This window comes from Aegilops tauschii, chromosome 6 (genome assembly GCF_002575655.3).
Source record: "Aegilops tauschii subsp. strangulata cultivar AL8/78 chromosome 6, Aet v6.0, whole genome shotgun sequence".
Taxonomy (NCBI): domain Eukaryota; kingdom Viridiplantae; phylum Streptophyta; class Magnoliopsida; order Poales; family Poaceae; genus Aegilops; species Aegilops tauschii.
Window position 1 is genome coordinate 460,724,010 of NC_053040.3, and position 17,455 is coordinate 460,741,464.

Consider the following 17,455-nt stretch of genomic DNA (forward strand, 5'->3'; position numbering starts at 1 on the left):
TCTTGAAACTAGTGGTCTTGTCAATCAACACTTGATGTTTTTCTTGATTTCTACCTTCACCGATTTTAGCATCGCGAAGAGCTTGGGAATTGTTTTCGTCATCCCTTGCATATTATAGTTCATCATGAAGTTCTAGTAACTTGGTGATAGTGACTAGAGAACTTTGTCAATTACTATCTTATCTGGAAGATTAACTCCCACTTGATTCAAGCAATTGTAGTACCCAGACAATCTAAGTACATGCTCACTGGTTGAGCTATTCTCCTCCATCTTGTAGGCAAAGTACTGTCAGAGGTCTCATACCTCTCGACACGGGCATGAGTATGAAATACCAATTTCAACTCTTGGAACATCTTACACGCTCCGTGGCGTTCAAATGTTTTTTGAAGTCCCGGTTCTAAGCCGTAAAGCATGGTGTACTAAACTATCAAGTAGTCATCATACCGAGCTTTGTCAAACGTTCATAACGTCTGCATCTGCTCCTGCAATTGGTCTGTCACCTAGCGGTGCATCAAGGACATAATTTTTCTGTGCAGCAATGAGGATAATCCTCAGATCACGGACCAAGTCCGCAACTTTGCTACTATCATCTTTCCAGTTAGTTTTCTCTACGAACATATCAAAAATAAAGGGGGAGCTATATCGCGAGTTATTGATCTACAACATAGTTATGCAAATACTACCAGGACTAAGTTCATGATAAATTAAAGTTCAATTAATCATATTACTTAAGAACTCCCACTTAGATAGACATCCCTCTAATCATCTAAGTGATCACGTGATCCATATCAACTAAACCATGTCTGATCATCACGTGAGATGGAGTAGTTTTCAATGGTGAACATCACTATGTTGATCATATCTACTATATGATTCACGCTCGACCTTTCGGTCTCAGTGTTCGGAGGCCATATCTGCATATGTTAGGCTCGTCAAGTTTAACCCGAGGATTCCGCGTGTGCAACTGTTTTGCACCCGTTGTATTTGAACGTAGAGCTTATCACACCCGATCATCACGTGGTGTCTCAGAACGAAGAACTTTCACAACGGTGCATACTCAGGGAGAACACTTATACCTTGAAATTTAGTGAGAGATCATCTTATAATGCTACCGACGATCTAAGCAAAATAAGATGCATAAAAGATAAACATCACATGCAATCAATATAAGTGATATGATATGGCCATCATCATCTTGTGCTTGTGATCTTCATCTCCGAAGCACCGTCATGATCAGCATCGTCACCGGCGCGACACCTTGATCTCCATCGTAGCATCGTTGTCGTCTCGCCAACCATTGCTTCTACGACTATCGCTACCGCTTAGTGATAAAGTAAAGCAATTACAGGGCGATTGCATTGCATACAATAAAGCGACAACCATATGGCTCCTGCCAGTTGCCGATAACTCAGTTACAAAACATGATCATCTCATAAAATAAAATATAGCATCATGCCTTGACCATATCACATCATAACATGCCCTGCAAAAACAAGTTAGATGTCCTCTACTTTGTTGTTGCAAGTTTTACGTGGCTGCTATGGGCTGAGCAAGAACCGTTCTTACCTACGCATCAAAAACCACAACGATAGTTCATCAAGTTAGTGATGTTTTAACCTTCTCAAGGACAGGGCGTAGCCACACTCGGTCAACTAAAGTTGGAGAAACTAACACCCGCCAGCCACCTATGTGCAAAGCACGTCGGTAGAACCAGTCTCGCGTAAGCGTACGCGTAATGTCGGTCCGGGCCGCTTCATGCAACAATACCGCCAAACCAAAGTATGACATGCTGGTAAGCAGTATGACTTGTATCGCCCACAACTCACTTGTGTTCTACTCGTGCATATAACATCTACTCATAAAACCTGGCTCGGATGCCACTGTTGGGGAACGTAGTAATTTCAAAAAAAATTCCTACGCACACACAGGATCATGGTGATGCATAGCAACGAGAGGGGAGAGTGTTCTCTACGTACCCTCGTAGACCAAAAGCGGAAGCGTTACCATAACGCGGTTGATGTAGTCGTACGTCTTCACGATCCGACCGATCCAAGTACCGAACGTACGGCACCTCCGAGTTCAGCACACGTTCAGCTCGATGACGTCCTGCGAACTCCTATCCAGCAGAGCTTCACGGGAGAGTTCCGTCAGCACGACAGTGTGATGACGGTGATGATGTTGCCACCGACGCAGGGCTTCGCCTAAGGACCGCTACGATATGATCGAGGTGGAATATGGTGGAGGGGGGCACCACACACGGCTAAGAGATCAAGAGATCAATTGTTGTGTCTATGGGGTGCGCCCTGGCCACGTATATAAAGGAGTGGAGGAGGGGGAGAGGGTTGGCCCCTTTGGCGCGCCTTGGAGGAGTCCTACTCCCACCGGGAGTAGGATTCCTCCCCTTCCAAGTAGTAGGAGTAGGAGACAAGGAAGGGGAAGAGGGAAGAGAAGGAAGGAGGGGGCGCCGCCCCTCCCCCTAGTCCAATTCGGACTAGTCATTGGGGGGCGCGCGGCCTGCTTCTCTCTCTCCCCTAAAGCCCAGTAAGGCCCATATACTTCTTCCCCATATTCCCGTAACTCCCCGGTACTCGGAAAAATACCCGAACCACTCGGAACCTTTCCGATGTCCAAATATAGTCATCCAATATATCGATCTTTACGTCTCGACCATTTTGAGACTCCTCGTCATGTCCCCAATCTCATATGGGACTCCGAACTACCTTCGGTACATCAAATCACATAAACTCATAATACAAATCGTCACCGAACGTTAAGCGTGCGGACCCTACGGGTTCGAGAACTATGTAGACATGACCGAGACACGTCTCCGGTCAATAACCAATAGCGGAACCTGGATGCTCATATTGGCTCCCACATATTCTACAAAGATCTTTATTGGTCAAACCGCATAACAACATACGTTGTTCCCTTTGTCATTAGTATGTTACTTGCCCGAGATTCGATCGTCGGTATCTCAATACCTAGTTCAATCTCGTTACCGGCAAGTCTCTTTACTCGTTCCGTAATGCATCATCCCGTAACTAACTCATTAGTCCCATTGCTTGCATGGCTTATAGTGATGTACATTACCGAGAGGGCCCAGAGATACCTCTCCGACAATCGGAGTGACAAATCCTAATCTCGAAATACGCCAACTCAACAAGTACCTTCGGAGACACCTGTAGAGCACCTTTATAATCACCCAGTTACGTTGTGACGTTTGGTAGTACACAAAGTGTTCCTCCGGTAAACGGGAGTTGCATAATCTCATAGTCATAGGATTATGTATAAGTCATGAAGAAAGCAATAGCAGCATACTAAACGATCAAGTGCTAAGCTAATGAAATGGGTCAAGTCAATCAGATCATTCTCCTAATGATGTGATCCCGTTAATCAAATGACAACTCATGCCTATGGTTAGGAAACTTAACCATCTTTGATTAACGAGCTAGTCAAGTAGAGGCATACTAGTGACACTATGTTTGTCTATGTATTCACACATATATTATGTTTCCGGTTAATACAATTCTGGCATGAATAATAAACATTTATCATGAAATAAGGAAATAAATAATAACTTTATTATTGCCTCTAGGGCATATTTCCTTCACCAACCACATAAATCTTGATCTCTAGCCTTCCCCAAGTTGCTTTCCACTCAAATCATCTTTCCACCAAATCCAATCCTATGAGAGAGAGTTGAGTGTTGGGGAGAATATCATTTGAAACACAAGAGCAAGGAGTTCATCATCAACACACCGTCTATTACCTTTTGGAGAGTGGTGTCTCCTAGATTGGTTAGGTGTCACTTGGGAGCCTCCGTCAAGATTGTGGAGTTGAACCAAGGAGTTTGTACGGGCAAGGAGATCGCCTACTTTGTGAAGATCTACCCTAGTGAGGCAAGTCCTTTGTGGGCAATGGCCATGGTGGGATAGACAAGGTTGCTTCTTCGTGGACCCTTCGTGGGTGGAGCCCTCCGTGGACTCGCGCAACTGTTACCCTTCGTGGGTTGAAGTCTCCATCAACGTGGATGTACGATAGCACCACCTATCGGAACCACGCCAAAAATCTCCGTGTCTACATTGAGTTTGCTCACTCAAACTCCTCCCTTTACCTTCATATGCAATTGTTTTACATTCCGCTGCTATACTCTTAGAATTGCATGTGTAGGTTGATTATTTGACTTGTGCTAAGTTGTTAAAATCTGACAAGACTTAAAATTGGGGAAAGGCTAGTTTTTTATTTGGTCAAGTAGTCTAATCACCCCCCTCTAGACATACTTTTGATCCTACAAGTGGTATCAGAGCTTTGGTCTCCATTTGCCTTGATTTCCATAGCTTTTGGTGATCATAGCCTTGGTTTCACAACCTAGGAGAGTATGGCGTCTAGCGAGGGAAATTACCACCGTAGAGGTCCTTACTTTGATGGTACTAATTTTGCTAGTTGGAAGCATAAGATGAAAATGCATATTCTTGGACATAACCCCGCCGTTTGGGCAATTGTGTGTATTGGCTTGCAAGGTGAATTCTTTGATGGGAGAGAACCGAACCGTGAAGCTACCGCGGAAGAGTTGAATTTGCTGCAATACAATGCTCAAGCTTGTGATATTCTCTTCAATGGATTGTGCCCCAAAGAATTCAACAAAATTAGCCGTCTAGAAAATGCAAAGGAAATTTGGGATACTTTGATTGATATGCATGAAGGTACCGACTCCGTCAAGGAATCCAAATTGGATGTGCTTCAAAGTCATCTTGACAAGTTCAAAATGAAGGATGGTGAAGGTGTCGCTGAAATGTACTCTAGGCTTGCTCTCATCACAAATGAGATTGCCGGCTTAGGAAGTGAAGAGATGACCGACAAATTCATCATCAAGAAGATCCTAAGAGCCTTGGATGGAAAATATGATACCATGTGCACATTGATCCAGATGATGCCCAATTACAAAGATCTCAAGCCAACGGAAGTCATTGGAAGAATTATTGCTCATGAGATGTCACTTAAGGATAAGGAAGAGCTCCACAACAAGTCAAGCGGTGCTTACAAAGCCTCATGTGATGCTCCCACATCATCAAGTGAGAAACGAACCTTCAATGAAGAATTGAGCCTAACGGTGAAGAACTTCAACAAGTTCTACAAGAGTAGAAGCAAGGAAAGAAGTTCCAAGTCAAGGTCCTACAATGACAAAAGATCTTCAAGTTGTGGACACTACTCCAATGAGTGTACGGCTCCCTACAAAAGAAGAGAAGATTCTCCCAAAAGAAGGAGTAGGAGAGAAGAATCACCACCAAGAGAGAGAAGGAGTAGAGATGATCGTTATGAACGAAGACCCTCTCGGATAAGCAAGGATTCGGAAAGGAAGGACAAGTCATCAAAGAACTACACAAAACGAAGACATCAAGCTCATGTTGGTGAATGGATATCCGGCTCCGACTCCAACCATCACTCCGAAAGAAGTTATCACTCCGACTCCGAATATAATCAACACTACTACAAAAACAGCTATAGCCAATATGGACACTAATGGCGCACTATGCATGTGGTGCGCCATTACTATATTTAGTAATGGCGCACCATGTGTTGGTGCGCCATTAGTGTGCAAATACTAATGGCACACCACATCCACGGTGCGCCATTAGTAATTTTTTTTTTCAAAACTAGTAATGGCGCACCAGGGGATAGTGCGCCATTACTAGGGATAGTGCGCCATTACTAGTTAAACTAGTAATGGCGCACCACTCCCCTGGTGCGCCATTATGAATTTTGTTTCAATTTTTTTTTCAAATTGTTTTTTATTTTATTTTTTAAAACTACTAATGGCGCACCGTGGGTGCAGTGCGCCATTACTAGTTGAACTAGTAATGGCGCACCACTCCCACGGTGCGCCATTAGTAATTTTGTTACAAATTTTGTTTCTTTTTTTTAAAAAACTACTAATGGCGCACCGTGGGGGTGGTGTGCCATTACTAGTTGAACTACCCCCGTACACGTTCTCTCCCCTCCCCTTCCTCCTGACACAGCCACCCGCCTCTCCTCCGGCTCTCACCCAACGCCGCCGCTGATCTCCTCTTCCGCGTCACCTCTTTGGCGGCCTCCTCTCCCCATCCACGCCGCGCCGACGACCTTCCTATCCTCTCCTCTGTCTGCCCGGTCGGGCCGAGACCCTAGCCCGATGCCATGGCGACCATGGCAGCAGGAGGAGCCCGGTCATGGCGGCCTCCTCTCCCTGCAGCGCCGCCGCACCTCACCTTCTCTTCTCTTCTCTCCTCTTCTCTCCCAGTAGAGGAGAGGAGGGGAGGGAAGGGAAGGCCTTCTCCGGCGAGCTTCCAGGGAGGTGAGGAGCGCCTATATCCAGATCCACGGCGCATCGTCCCGTCGTCGACCTGAGCCGCGACCATCCATGCAGGGCCGGCAGAAGCCAGGACGGAGATGCCAGAAACCCTAGCCTAGCCATGGAGGTACGACGCCTCAACTTCCGGCGATGGACGACGGCTACAGGCCATCTCCGGCGACGGATCTCCGACCCCGACCATGGTGCGTGCGGCTGCAGGCCATCTTCTTCATCTCCCCTCCCCTCCCCTCATTGGTTCGTTTTATGTGCAGGGCAGGCTGCTCCGAACGAGCTGCTACTGCTGCTGCAGGTGCACGACGCATGGCTGCTCCCTCCTCCTCTGCCTACTGCAGGTGGACATGGTGAGCACATCTTATCTAGCTTGCCAATTTGATTGATTGCAATTCTTCTTTCTGGTGGTGTTGATTGCCATTGTGCAGTTCAGTTCAGTTTCAATCTGAATGCACCTCTCGGTCTCTTCCTCCTCTCTTGTGCTTTTGCATCTCCATGCCCAGATTTGGGCTTAATTAATTCCATTGCCTGCTGTTTATGGACGGATTGTTAGGTTAGATTGCTCACTTTATCCATCTCATCATGTCTCCTGAATGAATAAATGAATGAATGAATAAGCACTTTAATTGATGCTTGCTGGTTGGATGGATGGATGTCGTACATGCCATGCTTTTGGGTTAATTTGTCCGTCAAATTGATCCATTGGCCCGCTTGGTTCAATTTATCTGATGCCACAAGTGGCGTCATTTTTATTCTGTATGGACTGCCATTATAATGTACGTACATGCCACTGAACATTCAGTCTTTACTTGTGTGTAAGACCGGACTTTCTTCCGTTGTCAACGCAACTCGACGCAAGACCAGTGCCTTGGTCGCTTGCTCCGGTGTGGTGCAGCTGAGCTGGGCCAACGACCATGCCGTGTACAAGGGCAAACTTCCCTCCGACAAGACGGCTCCTAGCTCGGGTAAGCAGCAGCACCCCCATGGTCGTTTTAGTTTTCAGAGAGCCCTTTTTTGTGTGTCAGCTGATGATGCCTTCATTTTCTTGTCCGTTGAGGATCCTCAACAGGTAAGAATAAGTTCCACCGCCGGTCTGAAACTCGTCCCAACTGGGCAAGGGATTCTCTCACTACCTTCTAATTAAGTGAGTAGTCAACATCTTCAGGGCCCTTTACTCTGCTGTCTTTCTACTTCAAGCAAGGAGATGATTTATATGCATCTAAACAAGTAGTTGTCGCTGCACTGCTATAACAATCAATGTACATGCATAGCTCTAAGCTCTAGCCTAGTGCACTACACTGCCTCTGTTTGTCAACATGCTGAATATATGAACCCAGAAAATTTTAGAACTTCTCTGTAAAAATTGGTTGCTAGCTCTGTTTCTCAGCCCCTTCTCATTTGTTTGTTTGATTTGGATGGAGTAGGAGTCATCCATGGACGACATCGACGATGAGGTCTTGGTCTTGTATGATGCGTGTGTGGACAGTGTTGGTCTATTCATACGCTAGGGTGTGGCCTGATGAGGTCTTGGTCTTGTATGATGCGTGTGTGGACAGTGTTGGTCACTTACTAGCTATGGTTCTTTTGCTGCTGGACAGTGTTATTTCAATTTGTACCCCATCTAAGCCGCTCACTGTTTTCGTTACCTAATTGCTACTGGATGCAGAAAAATGTGTAAGCTTTATATGCCAAAAGGTTATGCATTTACTCATGAAGCATTTCTTGCAAATGGAAGATTTTGGTGTCCATGATTAGTGACGATCCTCAAGTAGGATGAATCTTTAGTTTTGATGGGTCTCAGATTTACTTTTGTTAAGTTGTGATGATATAGTGCTTAATCTGAGCATGTTCCACGTAATGCAATGGACTGTTCCAAGGGCTGGGCGCTGCTGCAAGGCCCATCTTTATCTTTGCTCTTGCGCATGATGGATGGTCAAGGACTAGTTAAGTAGGTCATTTTGCGACCAAATGAATGGTCTTCCTGTTTGGTATCTCTAAATGATGATTACATATTAGCGTGTTCTTCAGTTTGGGATATACATTTATGTGTAATAGTGAATTATGTCTTGGAAGGCATGTTACTTATTTCCTGTTGATTCATTGGACATCGCATGACAATCTCTAATAAGGTTGTATTTACTGATCAATCATTTCTTGCACGATTTTGTTGTTGATGATTAGTGTTGAACCTCATATGTCCTCTGCAATTCATTTCCATTATAATCTTACTCATACAATATTCACACCATGTAATTCTGGAAATATATGCTCATATCTAATTCTGCATAAAAAATGACAGTATTGACATGTTATAAATAGTTTGTTTGTATTTCTGTTTATTTTGTTACATTTTGCAGGGATAAAGTGAAGAAAAAGAAGAAAAGATTACTAGAAGATTAGTTTTGGGATTTTCTTTTATTTCCTTGTAATTTTCCTTTTATTGGATACTTGTAAAGACATTGTAATATTCTTACTATAATAAAAAATATGATTCTATTTCATTTTTTGTTTTTAAATTATTTTCCTTATAGGTTGTTTTCTGTAAATTTGGATTTTTTTTGTTTTCCAAATACATTACTAGTGACGCATCATCAACTAGTGCGCCATTAGTAAGCCAGAGCACATGGGTAAATATGGCCCCCTGGGAGGCATACTAATGGCGCATTGTGGGATATACTAATGGCGCACTGCGTGATGCGTCATTAGTATACCAGATACTAATGGCGCACCAGTGGTGCACCATTAGTATTTAATACTAGTGGCGTGGTACTAGTGGCGCACCAGTAGTGCGCCATTAGTAGGCAAAACTGGTGCGCCACTAGTAGGCCTTTTCCTAGTAGTGCAAGATGAAGGTGTTGCCGGTCTAGCACTTGTGTCAACCAACTCCTACGACATATTTGACTCACCAAATGAAGGAATTGGAAGATGCTTCATGGCTAAAGGCCCAAAGGTATCACACCCCGAGTATGTTGATTTCAATAGTGATGAAGATGATTTGCTAGGAGATGATGATTTACTTGTTGACAACTCTAGTTATGAAAACTATGACGAACTTGCTATTAATCATGCTAATCATGATAAAACAAATGACGATGATAAGAAGGAGATTGAGCGTCTAACTAAAGAACTAAACACTCTTAAGTTAGCTCATGAAACTACCTTGGAAGATCATCGAGAACTTTTAAAGACTCATGACAAGCTACGCTTTGAAAAGCTCAACCTTGAGCAAGAGCATGAGTTCTTAAAGGCAATCAATAATGATCTCCGCAAGAAAAGTTCTTCTTACATTGCCAAGTGTTTACTCTTGTCTACTTACATGCCACAAGTTAAATCTAGCAACAAGAACAAGAAAGATTCTTCTTCTAGTAGTAACAGTAATTATGCTAAAACCAATGTTGTTGCTTCTAGTAGTTCTCTTGATTCCACTAATGATTCTCTTAGCCAAGTTACACTTGAGCAAGAAAATATCTTATCGAAGGGAATTATAGAGAAAGGTATTTACAAGAGCCTTGCCGGAAGTAAGCAATTTGAAGAGATTGTACGCAAGCAAGGAAGACACCGGAAGAATCAAGGTGTTGGTTTTGAACGAAAGTTCAACGCCAATAGAGTTGAGTGGGAAGAAGATCAATACCCCAAGACGAAGTTTGTTCCACAACAAGAGAAGTATGATCCTACTTCTTTCCAAGGAACACAAGCTCAAGATGATCTTCCACCACTAGACCACAAGCAAAAGGGCAAGGACAAGCTTCAAGAGGAGATTGATGCATTTGAAGAAGCCCCTAAGGCATTGGTCAAGTGGGTTCCCAAGACTACATCAAGTTTTACTTCATCAAGTACGACTACAACTCCAAGGATTCCCATCAAGATGGTGTGGATCCCGAAGAAGAAGAACTAGAGAGTTCTTGAGGGTGACTCCGCCAACATACTTCACTCATATCATTTTGGTGAGGACAAGTGCAAACAACTTCCATATCTTGCACTAGTTCAAGGAGTCACAAACACTCTTGTTGGTAAGACAAGGGACAAGGTAACCTAATGCTTTCATGGACATCATCCTATCTGAACATCACTCTATGTCTATGGATATCCTTGTTTGTTCCTTGTGGGACTAACCTGTGTAGGTATTGAAAGTGCAACTCACTCCAATGAATTGCTCCGAATGATCTACATCAACATTGTGCATCTACATATTCAACACCTACATGAAGTCATCATCGACAAAACCCAAGGTTAGTTCATCCCTCTTAGGGGGGATATCACATCTAGGGGGAGCTTTGCTCTAATCAATTGAGCTAAAGCAACTCTAACGATGTGAACACAACAATGCTTTATGTAAAAGTGGTAACCCCACTTGTGCTTAAACAATGAGTATGACCTATGATCAAATGTTCTCATTTGACTCCTAAGTCAATATAGTCATATATAGATGACCTAGTCATCGCCAAACTGCTTGATAGATGCTAGAGTGATTGTGCATGCTTTGACACATATTTCATTTGCCATCTTATTGTGTGAGCATGTTGGATGCATATTTTACTCATTCGAGGACATCCATTTGTTGCTTTGATTGTTTGGCTCTTTCTCTTTTGCCAAATGGAGGGAAAAGAATGCCTAGGGACTCCCTCTAGCTATCTATACTTTTCTCGTCTCAAACTCTATTCATGCTACATCACAAAGTTTGATCAAGTCAGATTCGAACAACTCTGTGTGAGGAGCACTCGGAGTCCCTGATTCATCATAGACTTAAACTTCCAAAACCTCTTTCTCCATTTCAGTATGACCGAGTCATCCACTTCGGTCACACCGAGTTCACTAAGTTGATCTAGGTTTTCAATCTAGGTGCAACCAATTTGATCTTTTTGGTCACACCGAGTTGCAGTAACCGCTTGCGATTCTGCATCTCGGTGCCACCGAGTTGTTCCACTCAGTCACACCGACAGGGTCGGGATATATATACCCACAGGTGAGATTTTGGAAATTTCTTCAAACTCCTCAGCCCGCGCGTGTGTCCTGTTCTGCCTCCTCGGGTCTCCAGACCGTCTCCTCGCCACCAGCGACCTCCCGCCGCTGGTCTCCATCGCCGTCAATGGAAATCTGCTCCGCCGTTGTCGCCGTAGCGAACTCCCGCCGAACTAGGGTATGGGTTCAACCTTTTGCGCTATTGTTTTACCTCTGATTCAGAGCACATTGTTTTGCCATGATCCTTACCACGTATGCAAACACTCTATCCACTGAAAACATCCTTTAGGTTAGATTTGATTTGAAAATTTAGGGTTAGGTCTCCGCCGAACTCATCTCGGACCGACCGAGTTGTAGAAATCGGTCTCACCGATTTGGCTTAGGCCCTAGCACTTGCGATTTTCGGTCTGACCGAAAATTGCAAATCGGTGTGACCGAGTTCGATTCTTTGTGAAACCCTAGCAATCTCGGTGCCACCAAACTATGACTCGGTCCAACCAAGTTCACTAGTTTAGGTTCCAAATGTTGCTTCGGTATCACCGAGTTTACAAATCGGTAGCTCCGAAATGCTTTCTGTGGAGAAATAAAACTAAGTTTTTAATTCATCTGTTTTGCAAAATCTCTGCACTTTGTGATGCTCATCCACTCTACCTCATCTACATCTATTCACAGGGTCTGCTGTCAGTAGGTTTGCAAAGATGTCTGATCAGAGTGGCAGTTAGAACAGGTCTAAGGAACATGTGCAGCTGAGTGAGGGTTCACATTGAGGGAGTCCTGGATTAGGGGGTCCTCGGATAGCCGGACTATATACTTTGGCCGGACTGTTGGACTATGAAGATACAAGATTGAAGGCTTCATCCCGTGTCCGGGTGGGACTCTCCTTTGTGTGGAAGGCGAGCTTGGCGATTCGGATATGTAGATCTCCTCCCTTGTAACCGACTCTGTGTAACCCTAGGCCCCTCCGGATTCTATATAAACCGGAGGGTTTAGTCCGTCGGACAAGAACAACAATCATAACCATAGGCTAGCTTCTAGGGTTTAGCCTCTACGATCTCGTGGTAGATCAACTCTTGTAATACTCATATCATCAAGATCAATCAAGCAGGAAGTAGGGTATTACCTCCATCGAGAGGGCCCGAACCTGGGTAAACATTGTGCCCGCCGCCTCCTATTACCATTAGCCTTAGACGCACAGTTCGGGACCCCCTACCCGAGATCCGCCGGTTTTGACACCGACATTGGTGCTTTCATTGAGAGTTCCACTTGTCCATCACGATAAAGGCTTGATGGCTCCTTCGATCATCGCCAACGATGCGATCCAGGGTGAGGTATTTGTCCCCAGACAGATCTTCGTATTTGGCGGCTTCGTACTGCGGGCCAACTCGCTTGGCCATCTGGAGCAGATCGATAGCTACGCCCCTAGCCATCAGGTCAGATTTGGAAGCTTGAACTATACTGCCGACATCCGCGGAGACTGGATCTTCGACAGATTCGAGTTCATGTCAGGTGCGTCGCACAGTCACGACGAGCATGACTTAGCTCTGCCATCGGTCGGTGTTCGGGAGATCACACCTGCGGCTACTCCGGTCATCAATCCGGAGCAGATCGTGCCATCCGAGGATGGGTGGATGGACCCCGCCACGGAGGCCGCACACTCAGCGGCGATAGAGCCGAATACTGACTTCACCTCCTATGAGACCTGTGTTATCGGACCCTTGGATTCGTCCCCGGCCACAGGCTCCGAACCGCTTGCGTCCATGCCTATCCAATCTGATTGGGCACCGATCACGGAGTTTACCTCCGCGGATATTTTTTAGCACTCGCCCTTGGGCGACGTGCTAGATTCATTGAGGTCTCTCTCCTTGTCAGGAGACCCTCGGCTGAACTATGTCCGGCTCGAGTGGGAAGCGGACGACGAAGAAATTCATTCCCCACCCACCACGCACTTAATAGCCACCGTCGACGACTTAACCGACATGCTTGATTTCGACTCCGAAGATATCGAAGGTATGGACGACGATGCAGGAGAGGAACCACCGCCCACAGGGCACTGGACAGCCACTTCATCATATGATATATACATGGTGGATACACCCAAAGAAAACAGCGACGAGGAACGGAAGGATGCAGCGAAGGATAACCCCCTTGAGAAGCAATCAAAGCGACGACGTAGGCGCCACTCCTAATCTCGCCTCAGCAAAAACAACGATAACAACGCAAGAAAGAATAATACCCCGGTCGACTCTAAAGGAAACGACAACTACATGGACCCAACGATGGAGCAGGATGAGCCAGCGGACGGCGAACATAGTACGGAGCCGCTGTCCGATCACGGCGACACCGAGGGTAAAGCTCATCAACCTGTCTCCGGAGAGGAGAACAGTCCGGACGACGATGCACACATCATCCCGAAAAGGCACTTGGAGCAAGAGAACCTCCATAGAAGGTTTATTGCCACCGCGAGGAGCCTGAAGAGGCAGAAGCAAAGGCTTAAGGCCGCGCAGAATACGCTCAACAGCAGATGGAACAAAGTGCTTGACACTGAAGAAAAGTACGGTGGCAGTCGCCACACAAAGAGCTATCCAAAGCGCAAGCTGCTGCCTGAATTCGACGACGAGGCTTTAGAGCCCATTCAGCCGAAAAATAAAACGGCCGATCAGTCGGATCGACCACCCCGTGGCCGCGACAGGGCGGCTAACGACGTCGCACACAAGTCAGCGCACGATTTACGTGAGGACCTGCACAAAAAAGCCGGTATGGCCAGGTCCATCTACAGATCTAGGAAGTGCGCTCCGGCACAGAATCATGGCCGCCCAAATGACTATACTGACCGAACAGCTCGGAATCAAAACCGAACACTACAACCGTCAGAAAAATGCCATGACACATCCAAATACAGGGGTGCCGCGCACCCCCTATGCTTCACCGATGAGGTGCTGGATCATGAATTTCCAGAGGGATTCAAACCCGTGAACATAGAGGCATATGACAGAATGACAGACCCTGGGGTCTGGATTGAGGACTTTATCCTTCACATCCACATGGCTCGCGGAGATGATCTCCATGCCATCAAATACCTGCCCCTCGAGTTGAAAGGACCAGCTCGACACTGGCTGAAAAGCCTCCCCGAAACTCAATTGGAAGTTGTGAAGAGCTTGAGGATGCTTTTAGGGCTAATTTTCAAGGGACCTATGTTCGACCTCCGTATGCAGAGGATTTAAGTCACATAATTCAACAACCCGGAGTGTCAGCCCGAAAGCTTTGGAACAGATTTCTCATGAAGAAGAATCAAATCATCGACTGCCCGGATGCCGAAGCCTTAGCGGCTTTCAAACACAGTGTCCGGGACGAATGGCTCGCCAGACACCTCGGCCAGGAAAAACCGAGGACAATGACAGCCCTAACAAGCCTTATGACCCGCTTCTGCGCGGGCGAAGACAGTTGGCTGGCCCGTAGCGGCACCAGCAATCCAGGCACATCTGGAGTCAGGGATGGCAACGGGAAACCGCGACGCAATAAAAGCAAGCGTCGAAATAATGAAGACAGCCCAGACAACACGGCGGTAAATGCCGGATTCAGGGGCTCTCGACCCGGTCAACGGAAAAAGCCATTTAAAGGCAATAGAGGTGGACCGTCCAGCCTAAACAAGATTCTAGACAGATTATGTCAGATTCATGGCACCTCCGACAAACCTGCAAATCACACCAATAGAGAATGCTGGGTCTTCAAGCAGGCCAGCAAGCTAAACGCCGAACACAAGGGGAGGGAGACACCAAGTGAAGACGAGGATGATCCTCGCCAGCCGAACACTGGGGGACAGAAAAAAATACCCACCAGAGGTCAAAACAGTGAACATGATTTACGCAACTCACATACCGAAGAGGGGGCGCAAACGCGCACTCCGAGACGTATACGCCGTGGAACCCGTCACCCCCAAGTTCAACCCTTGGTCGGCCTGCCCGATCACTTTTGGTCGCAGGGATCACCTGACTAGTATCCGCCACGGAGGATCGGCTGCCTTGGTGCTAGACCCAATAATTGACGGATACCATCTCACCCGAGTCCTTATGGACAGCGGCAGTAGTCATAATCTGATATATCAGGACACCGTCCGCAAAATGGGGATAGACCCGACAATAATCAGCCAAAGCAATACTACCTTTAAAGGAGTAATGCCAGGCCCAGAGGCCCGCTGCACGGGCTCTCTAGTACTAGAGGTTGTATTCGGTTCTCCCGACAACTTCCAAAGCGAAGAATTAACCTTCAACATCGCCCCATTCCGAAGCGGCTATCACGCACTACTCGGAAGAACGGCCTTCGCTCGTTTTAATGCAGTACCGCATTACGCTTATCTTAAGCTTAAGATGCCCGGTCCACGTGGCATCATCATAGTTATTAGAAACATAGAGCGTTCCTCACGTGCGGAGGAATATGTGGCGGCCCTAGCAGCCGAACACTGAACGACCTCTCCAACCAGAATAAATGATCGGTCATCAAGACCGCGGACACAGTTAGACGAGTTCGGCGCACCACTAGCTGTAACAGCTCAGATAAACCTGAGAATTGGGTCGATGGATATACCCCCATAGGTGGTGCTAGGGGCTTCCCGCATGTAAAAAGGGCTACAGTTCGACTTGACCCTATTTAGATTGTATTTTAATGGTTCATTAAGAATAACCAATTTTTCACACGAAGACTTTCACCTGGGTTTTTCTCTTTTACAGATGATCATCGTGCTACACCCTTCCAGGATACGGCACACCAGAGACACAGGCGCAGACGTGTAGCAGGGCCCCGCTCAAAGGTTTCTTTTTAGATTAAGTCCCTGTGTAAACCTTTTTTACTGTCTCTTGTTGCTTTACACCCTCCGGATACTCAACACAACCGAGAGGGATGCTGGCATTATTGGCATTTCGTCACGTCAGACTAATGCACGTACCTGGAAATTCAGGGCTCATTATCAAGGGCGTTACTTAGCCCAGTATATGTTGTAATGTCCGAATACCTTAGGGAGTGTTCGGCGTCGCGAGTTTGGCCTTATATGCATCAGCTCCGAAGCATGTCTTTGGTCAATAGTTGGGTTTGCGCGGCTCCCGTGTTTTGCTACCTTATGTTCCGCTCTATCGGCTAAGGTGGCACCGGGAGAACTACTGCGATTGTGCCCTGGTTCATCTGGATGAGCACCTCAGTAGAGAAAGCCGAGAACTGACTGTCATGATAAAGCGTGAGACTGGTCAACCACTTGATGACTCAGCGAAATCTTCGCGATTCCTCCGCATTAACGAAGGACCGGTTTCCCGGTCATGTATGTACGCGCACCATATTCGGATGAGCGCGGAAGTACCAATGGCTATATAGTAGCCCCACCGTCAAACTCCTATGGCTAAGTGAAAGTGTTAAAGCTATATAGTCTGATTGCCTTGTTCGCCGCGCTATCACCTCCTTAATGGACCAAGACGTTGGATCAAGTGTGAATACGCGCTTTTCTGAACACCCCCGCATTATATGTGTGGGGGCTGAAGCCGACGACTACAAACTTTCAGGTTATATACATACATAAACGGCCGCACAGGAGGCATCATAATACTTTCAGGCAAAAGTATAAACACACCCTTTATAATCCAAATAGCATTGTTTTTACAATTGGGATACATGTCACTCGAACATGATACTCTTCGAGCACCGAGCCTCTGTTAAACGAGCGCCTTCTAGGACTTCTTCAAAATAGTGCTCGACCGAGACCTGGCCTATGGCCGGACCCCGGGTTGCAATAGTGGTGGCCTCCATTTCTGCCCAGTATGTCTTAACACGTGCAAGAGCCATCCGCGCACCCTCTATGCACGCCGACCTCTTTACAGCGTCGATATGTGGCACAACACCAAGGAATCGTTGCACTAAACCAAAATAACTATTTGGCCTTGGTCCCTTTGGCCAAAGATGATCCACGACAGACCTCATGGCAAGTCCTGACAACCTATGGAGCTCGGCCCACTCGGCCATTTGTTCATTTAACAACAGTGGACGCGTTGGAGCACTGAACTGCGACCAGAACAACCTTTCCACTTCATGATCTTTCTGATCTTTGAAAAACTCAGTCGCATCAGCAGCACTCATTGCCAAGTCCAAGTACGCGTCTGCAGCACTCCATAGTTGATC